This window comes from Nanorana parkeri, unplaced genomic scaffold (genome assembly GCF_000935625.1).
Source record: "Nanorana parkeri isolate BGI_ZX_2015 unplaced genomic scaffold, ASM93562v1 scaffold501, whole genome shotgun sequence".
In the NCBI taxonomy this organism is placed as follows: domain Eukaryota; kingdom Metazoa; phylum Chordata; class Amphibia; order Anura; family Dicroglossidae; genus Nanorana; species Nanorana parkeri.
The window spans coordinates 762,118-770,831 of record NW_017306769.1 but is presented as its reverse complement, the minus strand read 5'-3'; the positions used below and the strand labels follow the sequence as shown (position 1 = coordinate 770,831).

Here is an 8,714-nt window from a genome sequence, read left to right as displayed (position 1 = left end):
CCCTCCCCCGTCCGATCCTCCAGTGCTGACTGGTGGAACGAACGAGGGAGGGGGCGGGCATAGCTGGCTCTGCCTCTAGGTATAGTGTCAATCAGCCAGCCAGGTGGATCTCGACAGTATTGTCGGGATCCGTCCTGGCTGTGGCGCTCTCAGCATATAGCGGACAATAGCCTGCTATATACTGAGTTTTGGGTCACGGGAGGACGTTAGCATATGTCCCCCCGTGACCCTAAAGAGAACTATGGGGGGAAAAAAAGGTTACCCCATAATTCTCTTTTAAGTCTGTCAAATCAAGCAGAAACTTTAATAGTAGTTACACATAATCGCCATATCACAGAGAACGTGCACATCATGTCTTATCCTGTGATGTTAAAAATGCATGTCACCTTTCAAACATTCAGGCTGGATTCACAAATATGAATTTTATCCCTTATGTATTTTCTAATAAAATAAATGGAAATGCAGCAAAGCACATGACTGCACATTAAAGTGCTTTGTATTTAAAGTCAACGTGCATCATAATGCACATACACACACTTTGATGCATGCTAGCACATCTGTTGACATGCCTTTCCATTTATTTCAATGAAGAATGAAGAATGAGTTAAGCAAACAGGCAAAGATGTGGATCCAGTCTTAAAGAAAGTGGAATAAAGCGGAATAGTGGAATAAAGCACAGTGCTATGCTTGACTGTTTATGTATATTACACTGGTGCTAATTGTCGAACTTGGACTGATACTTTTTAACCTAATACAATATATGTTATATTTTAGCTATGGTTAATAGAAAGATATTTATTAAGGCTATGAAATGAGTAGATTCCCCCCATCCACGTTAAACAGCGTGGTAGCGAAAATCTCCCTTGTCAGCTTTTGTATTCAGACAGTCAGTACCCATACCGGCATCGGATTGGATACATTAATCAGCCGACAATTTTCCACCTGGCTCATCTGACTTTTCAATCAAAGTTTGTTGAAGGGGGGAACAGATCGAACTTCAGCAGATTAAGCAAGAATCAGACAAAATTCGAGCTGTGTATGGCTATCTTGAGTGTCCTTCTTAGGATTGTTTTGTTACAGCACTCGTACAGTTTTGCCAAGACGTTTAAACACACTGTTACTTTATGTCAGCTGTTGCACATGCTATACTCTGCTTGAATTATACATATGAAAAAGGCTTCTTTTTTTTTTCTGTGCACAGTGGAGTAAGGCTATCTATCACTTAGCAGAGATACTTCCTGTTTTCAAGCAGTTGGGAAAGCATGACTTCCAACCCAAATACTTGACTTGGCAAGCTTCACATGTGTTGATAGATGCTTTTCTAACCACTTCATTCCACCTGATTTTTTTTTTCTTCTCATTGAAATTTTAAAGCTTTGGAGATAGGGCAGATGTTTGCAGGAGGGAACAAAAAAGGGGAGAAAAGAGTGGATCTAGAGCCTGGAATGAAAATGCCACTGCTGCAACAGATGGATGACAGAGTTTACTGTAATATGGACAGATGTTACTGGATAACCTCAAAATGACATTGCAAAAAAAAAAGTTGGGCCTCATCCAAAAATATCCATTTCTTTTTGAAAAGGATATTGTAGCAACATCTGTGTCGCATTGCTGTACTTTCCGTGCACAATTTGTGCATTCGGATTAACACTGACCATGGGCGATTAAAGTACCAGGGTTATATTAAGAAAGCCGAAAAAAGGTCAGCACAGACATGGACATTTTAGTTTTAATTACAACTTCTATCAAAATATCTTGAGATACTTGTCTATTATACATACACTACATAAAGCATTCTTTTGTGTTTGGAAGGGAGTCGTGTATCCGAGACATGTACATTTCGTTCGTACGAGTTTCGTTAAATTTGGACATGCGGATGCATCTGAATTTCCCAACTCTAACGCGTCTGAATGCAAACTAATCTGAATGCTCCTTTAACAAAAGTTCGGATCTATCTGAATTTCGTTCAAAACAAAAATAACTTGGACAGGTGACTGTTCTCTGGCCAATCAGACATTTGTGGGGGGCTGTTGGGGTTGCATTACAGGCACAGTCATGTGACTTTGTTCCGAAATGAACATTCGGATGGATCCAAAATCCAAATAAAAAACCAAATCAAATTTCAGATCTGAAAAATGAAAATCCGAAACAATTTTTTCGGGGTTACATGGCTATTGTAAACTAAATATACACTTATTTGTTTGCATGTTAAAAACCAAGAAACAATAAAAATTCCCTATACACTGCACACATTTAAAGTACAGTATTTTTATATCTTGCTTTGATGTTTGCTCTGCAACATAAAGTAATTACCAGGCTACTGAATGATTTTAAACTGGACACATTAGTAGCTATTGATTTACAGTCAAGTGACTGAATAATCTGCCTTAGATCCCATGAAAATGATGCTATATTAATCTACTGCAAGTAGAAAGAAGCAGGTCCATAGTCCTCTCTTCAATAGTGATCACTCTACTCATTGAAGTGTTCTAGCAGGCCAAAGGGTAAAAGGCAGAACGGGGTTTGTTTATGTAAGAATGTGATGCATTGGTAGAGAACTCTAAAGCAAGTGAAGCCCCATTTTATTTAATGACTAGGGTAATAAAGGTTCCAGGAGAATGAAGAAACTGGTCACATGTCATGTGACCAGGATCTCATTTTACCACAGGGTGTTTTCCTCAGCATTATGCAGAGAACAGTCTGAACACCACAGACTCTGCATCACTTCATTGTATGAATGAAAGTGTGGAGTATTTACTGCAGTGTCCTGTGTAGTGTGGATGGTGGTATTAACTCTCCATTATGAATTATCCCCTTAGTCCAGGAAGTAGATGCTGACCCTAAACAAAGATAAATGCCAGCCTTTCAGGCAGAAAATGAAATGTAGGCAATGTCAGGAGGAACAATGTGATCTATTTGAGAGATAATAATGTATATTTAGCACGGACATTCTACTTCAGTTTAAAGGATATCTAAAAGGTAGTAATTTACATACAGTAAGACAACATTGTTTTATGCTTCCAGGTCAGCTCACAGGAAGTGCAAAGGACACAGACAGAATCAACAAGTATTGTCTGTACTTGCTGAAAATATTCTTAGCCTTACAAATGAAAATAAATGTAGCCACCACATCTAGGGACTGGTAGGCTGCAGTATGTCACATTTTTGTTCTTGGGTTTAGATATTTAAAAAAAATATCCATATGAGCCATAAAGGGACACACAAAGAACAGCGGTGCTCTCATAGTAACCCTTGAAAGTTTACTGGGAAAAAAAAAATTGTTTACCAACATAATTACAGTATATAACAAAATTGTATCTGCTGGTTTTTGTTTGCTTGAAAGGGGTATTATACAATTTTATGGGATTGCAAAAACCGCTTGAAGCAGGTCAACTGAATGTCAGCTCAAATGCACCTCTCAATAAATTCTTATTTATCATAGAAGTGTCTCAAACTGATATTAATTTGATGCCATTAACAAAGACAGTTGACACTACAGGATTGTAAACTAGATGTTACTGAGATTACAGCTGGCATACTTAGAACTTTTGATGATGTGTGTTGTAGGCAATTTGTGACAGGTAACCTTTCTACTTTCCAGTTATTTAAAAGAGAACTATGAGGTGAGTGCTTTTTCAGTCTCATTGTCACAGGTCGGCTCAGTAGATCGGGAGGTGAGCGAACACATACCGGCGGTCGCTCACCTCTCGATCCTGTCACGGCTCTCTGCCGTGACAGGGGAGGGGCTGGATTCCCCCCTCCCTGCTCTGATCCGCCAGTGCTGACTGGCGGAACGGACGGGGAGGGGGCGGGTACAGCTGGCTCTGCCTCTAGATAGGCAGAGCCAGCTGTCAGTCACACAGCTGGGTGGATCCCGGCACACTTGTCAGGATCCGCTTCACCTGCGGCGTCTCAGTATACCGCGAGCAGCAGCTCGCGATATACTGCGGCGTCTCAGTATACCGCGAGCTGCAGCTCGCGGTATACTGAGCCTAGGGTGACGGGAGGATGCTAGTTTGTGTCCTCCCGTTACCCTAAGGAGAACTATGGGGAAAAGCCTTAACCCCATAGTTCTCCTTTAAGAGTTACAGTAATAGAATTATATCAGTTGGTGACTATCATAAAGAAATATTTATTTATTAATTACAGGTATTTATATAGCGCTGACAACTTTTACGCAGCTCCCTCTTCTCCTTATTGTAAAGAAAAACGATAAATAATGTAATGTTCCTTTTTAGGAGTTGGGAGCCCCATTTACTGTAAATTATAGTCACTGCTATTCTAGAATTATTATAGCGAGAATCAACAACAAAAGGTTTCCCAGCACACTCACCAGCCAGCATGCGAAAAAAACCTGCCTAACCGCTAAGGTTAAAAACAGAGGTTTAGATACACGTCTACTGCAGAATATGTGAAAGTCACAGCGCCTCGCCAAGGCACCTCTGTGTAGTGCGGTCCTAACTCTGACCTATGAGAGTCTCCATCTTGGACCACATGTAGCAAAAGATAAAATTGGGTGCAGGTTTCTCAGGAGGAAGCCCAACCTCCCTTAAAGGCACAAGGCCACACAAGGGACCTCGCACATCACAGCGGCAGCTGAGACCCCCAGTGTGTCTCTGCCTCCTACTAAATCAGCCACATGGGTGGTAGAACATACCAAACCACCCAAGTCTACACAAACAACGATGGACAGAGAGAATCCATGCAGTATCTGGATGGAAAATAAAACTCATGCCCCAGTGCCACTTGACTACTACAGTCATGAGAGGAGTATAACTATCTGCAGTACAAGAGTACTGTACGAGAAAGCTAGCTACACTGGAGAAAAAATGCCCGTTAGCAGCGTGGTAAACGCAGAACACTATCTGATGTGTTAATTAACTAGCAAGCAGAAATTAGGACTTTTTGAACTCTAGACTCATTTGCTCTCTAGTCATTTTGAGATGCACAGGTTGCTAGCATGGTCCTCCAGCATCTATACTAAAACAGCCTTATGGGTATCTTGGTTGCTGGATCAGAGATTTGTAGATCTCAACCAAATTAAATAGAACCAGGATCATTATTAGTAAGGTTAATAAGTATTACATCTAAAAAAAGTTTTCACAGATGTACAATATAGCTTAAAGATCACAAAATGGGAACCACCACCAACAGGTTCTGCAATGGTGTAAAGATACCGAGAGCAACCTCAGAGAATCTGTAGCTTGGGTTCCACTATAGCTAGCCTATGCCTTTACAAGAAGAACTCTTGACATTCCTGGATCAGACCTACTGTGCTAAGTGGCCTCAAAGAACCGGTAGTGAATCACCTGGCTCAGCTTAGGTTTATTGTATAACATTATAATCACTTTTAATCCTTGCTTAACACAATCACCTTAGTATTGTGTTTCAGACTCCACTGGCAAGCTGGGAAAGTTTAAACCATGGACGACAGAGGTATCCAAAAGTTAGTCTGTGGTTATTGACATGGATTTGCTGCTTATCTCTATTAGGCCCAAACCTCTTTTCTCTAATCTATGTATACACGTGTGTAAATAGTTTCATTTAGCATTATGCTCACAGAAGCATTGTTGTTCCATTGCCTTCATTTTACTTTAGCTACAGAAAAGAGAGTAAGCCTTATTTAGAGAGATAGGATGTATCATAAGACATGAACTACATCCTTCACTACAACCATTTCTAAATGGCAACCATGGTGATAAAAATGACAATGCTTTCACGGAGATCTATGATCTCTATGCAAATTCTACTCTTACCCAGGAGTGCAGATGCAAAAAAAAAAGATGCAAAGGAAGCCATAAGCTGAAATGAAAAACAGAATGGTAAAGTAAACTAAATTCACATAAAATGTCATGCATCATTTGTAAAGCATTTCAATGACACAAATGCTGAAATCTATTTTCGTGCAAATGCAAACGGCATACAACTTTATCAAGATATTTCTGTCTTTGTTTTTATTAAGGAAATTCTCACTTTCATGTTAACAATGGAGGAAGAGCTGTGGGGAATAAGAATAAACATGCTTATGTAATGCCTTGCACAGGGCTGCCAAAAGCCAGCCAGTGTATAGGAGGAGGAGGGCAAGCTCTAGCAAGTCGTTGGAACCAGATCATCGAGTTGAGGAGATCCTTTTCATCACCTCCTTCCTTTCAGCTCTAGAAAAAAAAAAGTCTTAAGGAACAGCCAGATGCAGTTACCAAGGAAGCCCCTTGATTGCGAAACATAGGTACTAGTGCCAAAGAAATAGCAAAACAGCCTCACGCTTTCAAAATGGAATGTATAGAGAGGGAAGCATAGAATGAGACTCGCATTACTGATGGAGAAGGCTGCATTTTAAAATACATTTTTGGTTTTCTCTTACAAAGGATGCCATGGTGTGAGTCAAGTGAATGCAAATACATTCTTTATAAAGAGCACTCAACCAACTATACTTCGGTTGCATTTTTATGAGTCTCCCCTTTCACTAATGATTGTAATTTACATAGTCATGGGTGTTAGGAAAACCAGTGAGAGAAGTAACAAAAAATCTCTAGCATTAGCCTCAGTATTGTAATATAGCTACTTCTTGCTGCATGGGAATATTTCATGTGGGCTTATCGAGTAACCTTGCTGTAAAGCTGGTAACTAATTGATGAGTGTGTTTGCCATTTGTTTTGCTTGGCTTATTAAGTAAGACAGCACAGTACGGATGTACTAAGCATAGTAACACACAGGAACCCATTAAAATGCATGTCAACTACCTTGGATTGGCCTGCTGAACATTGAGTTTCATTACTGTTTTTCATGCTGCCATAGTAAATAAACCTGAAGATGTTTTTTATATTTAATAAAGTTAATAAAAGAATGAAAACCTTCCAATAAAAGACTGGGAATATCTCATGTGCAAATAGTGAAAAAAATCTCCTGACATGAAGTACACATATCCCACAGAGTATTGCACCAAATTATAACAGGGAACTATGTATATGGTGAAAGTGGGAACAATCTGAACAGGACAACGGACACACCTAGGGCATGGAATGTCAGGTTCCACTCTGTTTCTGAAGCATCATAAACTAAGACCATAAAATGCGTCAATGTTCTACATGATTGAATATACATTTTATATAGTATAGAAGTGCAGGCAAAATATAACAATCCGTATAATTATTTAATAGAAGGAATGAGCTCAGTTGTTAGACCCTAAAGCACATGTAAACTCTAAGTGGATAAGATTTAGTAGACTAAAGTACTGTGTAAACAGCTGCCATGTATTCTTTTCATAATATACTGTTGTCATCATAAAGAGAAATGATGTACCTTCTATTGTGATGTTAGATATTTGTAATACCTGGAGAAAAAGACTGGATATTTGGGACTGAAGAGATACATGCATGTACCAGATGATGCAACCTGAATACCAGCAGAGATTAGGTATCTGAAATGGCTTTTCAGTTTTCTTTCTTGTATGTACAAAGTAGTACAGCTACAACCACATCCTACAAACAAAAAATACATCAAAAATGGTCTGCACTGGTCCATGTTGAAGCTCACCTATAGGAACAGATCAATGTAGAACCATAAAGGGACACCCCGGAAACAAAAAGGATGCTGTTAAAAATGTATAAACATTGATAAGGATTTTGTGGTCACTGCAAGAAAGGATTATTTTTAATTGACTACAGGTCATCTAGCTACAGACTGCACAAGAAAAGTTAAGCTGGCCATATGCTCCTCGCATTTCAGCTGAGTTAGTAGTGTGTAGCCCAGTCAACAACCCTCCATTTTACAAAGGTTGATTTTTCAATCCATCTTTGTCAAAAGAGCCAGTCCAAACACTGTTGGTTGAACAGTGACGGCAGCCAATGAGCTCCAGGGTACACCGACAGAGACACATCCACCACTGTCAGAATTAAATACCTGGTGAGGGGGATTCTCCCATTCCTGCTGTTTAGCATGGATGGGGGTATCAAGCATTTTATATGGAAAGCCATAAGTGAAGTAAAGGTCATATATATTTCCTATTATTGAATTAGCTTGAGGTCTATAATAAATACTAGGGATGCACCGATATATCGTCCGAAAATGACACTTTTGGCTAAATGCCGAAAGTGCCATTTTCCTGCCGATACATCGGCGCATCCCAGGTTTCTTTCCTCCCCGATGGGCGCTGCTCTGTGTCCCAGCGGGGAGGAGATGAAGTGACAGCCGGTCGATCGCTGTGGGAGGAGAGCGCTGTGAGAGGTCGGTGTCTCTCCTCCCACACCGCTCAGCCGCCTATCACAGTTCGGCAAAACGGTGTGGGGGCGGAGACAGCCCGCGTTGTCACAGGAGGCTGGGCTCTCCTCCCTGCTTCGCTCACTCAGCCTCCTGTGACAGCGTGCCAGAAAGGAGAGCCAGAGCAAACACTCAGTGATCAGTGATCGCTGAGTGTTTGTACATAATTGAGGACATGGTATGGTTACTATATCCTCAATTATGAATGAATGGGAAGTGATCTTCATCACCTCGTGTTCATTCATGATTGTAGTTATAGTAAACATACCGTGTCCTCATGTTATCAATGAACAGGAACACTCATAGACAGGCCCGGCGCTACCGCAAGGCAAGTCAGGCGGCCGCCTGAGGGCGCTGCAGGGTGAGGGCGGAAAAAACAGGGCATTTTGACAAGTACTTGTACTTGTCAAAATGCCCCGATGTTTGCGCTATGTTTTTTTTTTTCTCACTTACCTTGA

The 8,714-nt window shown here is 40.6% G+C and overlaps 1 protein-coding gene across 3 annotated transcripts in view; it reads right to left on the bottom strand.

Moving 5' to 3' along the window:
• SPATA5 (spermatogenesis associated 5) overlaps positions 1-8,714 on the bottom strand; it is a 300,327-nt gene that overhangs the window by 50,557 nt on the left and 241,056 nt on the right. The gene's annotated exons all lie outside the window — the stretch shown is intronic.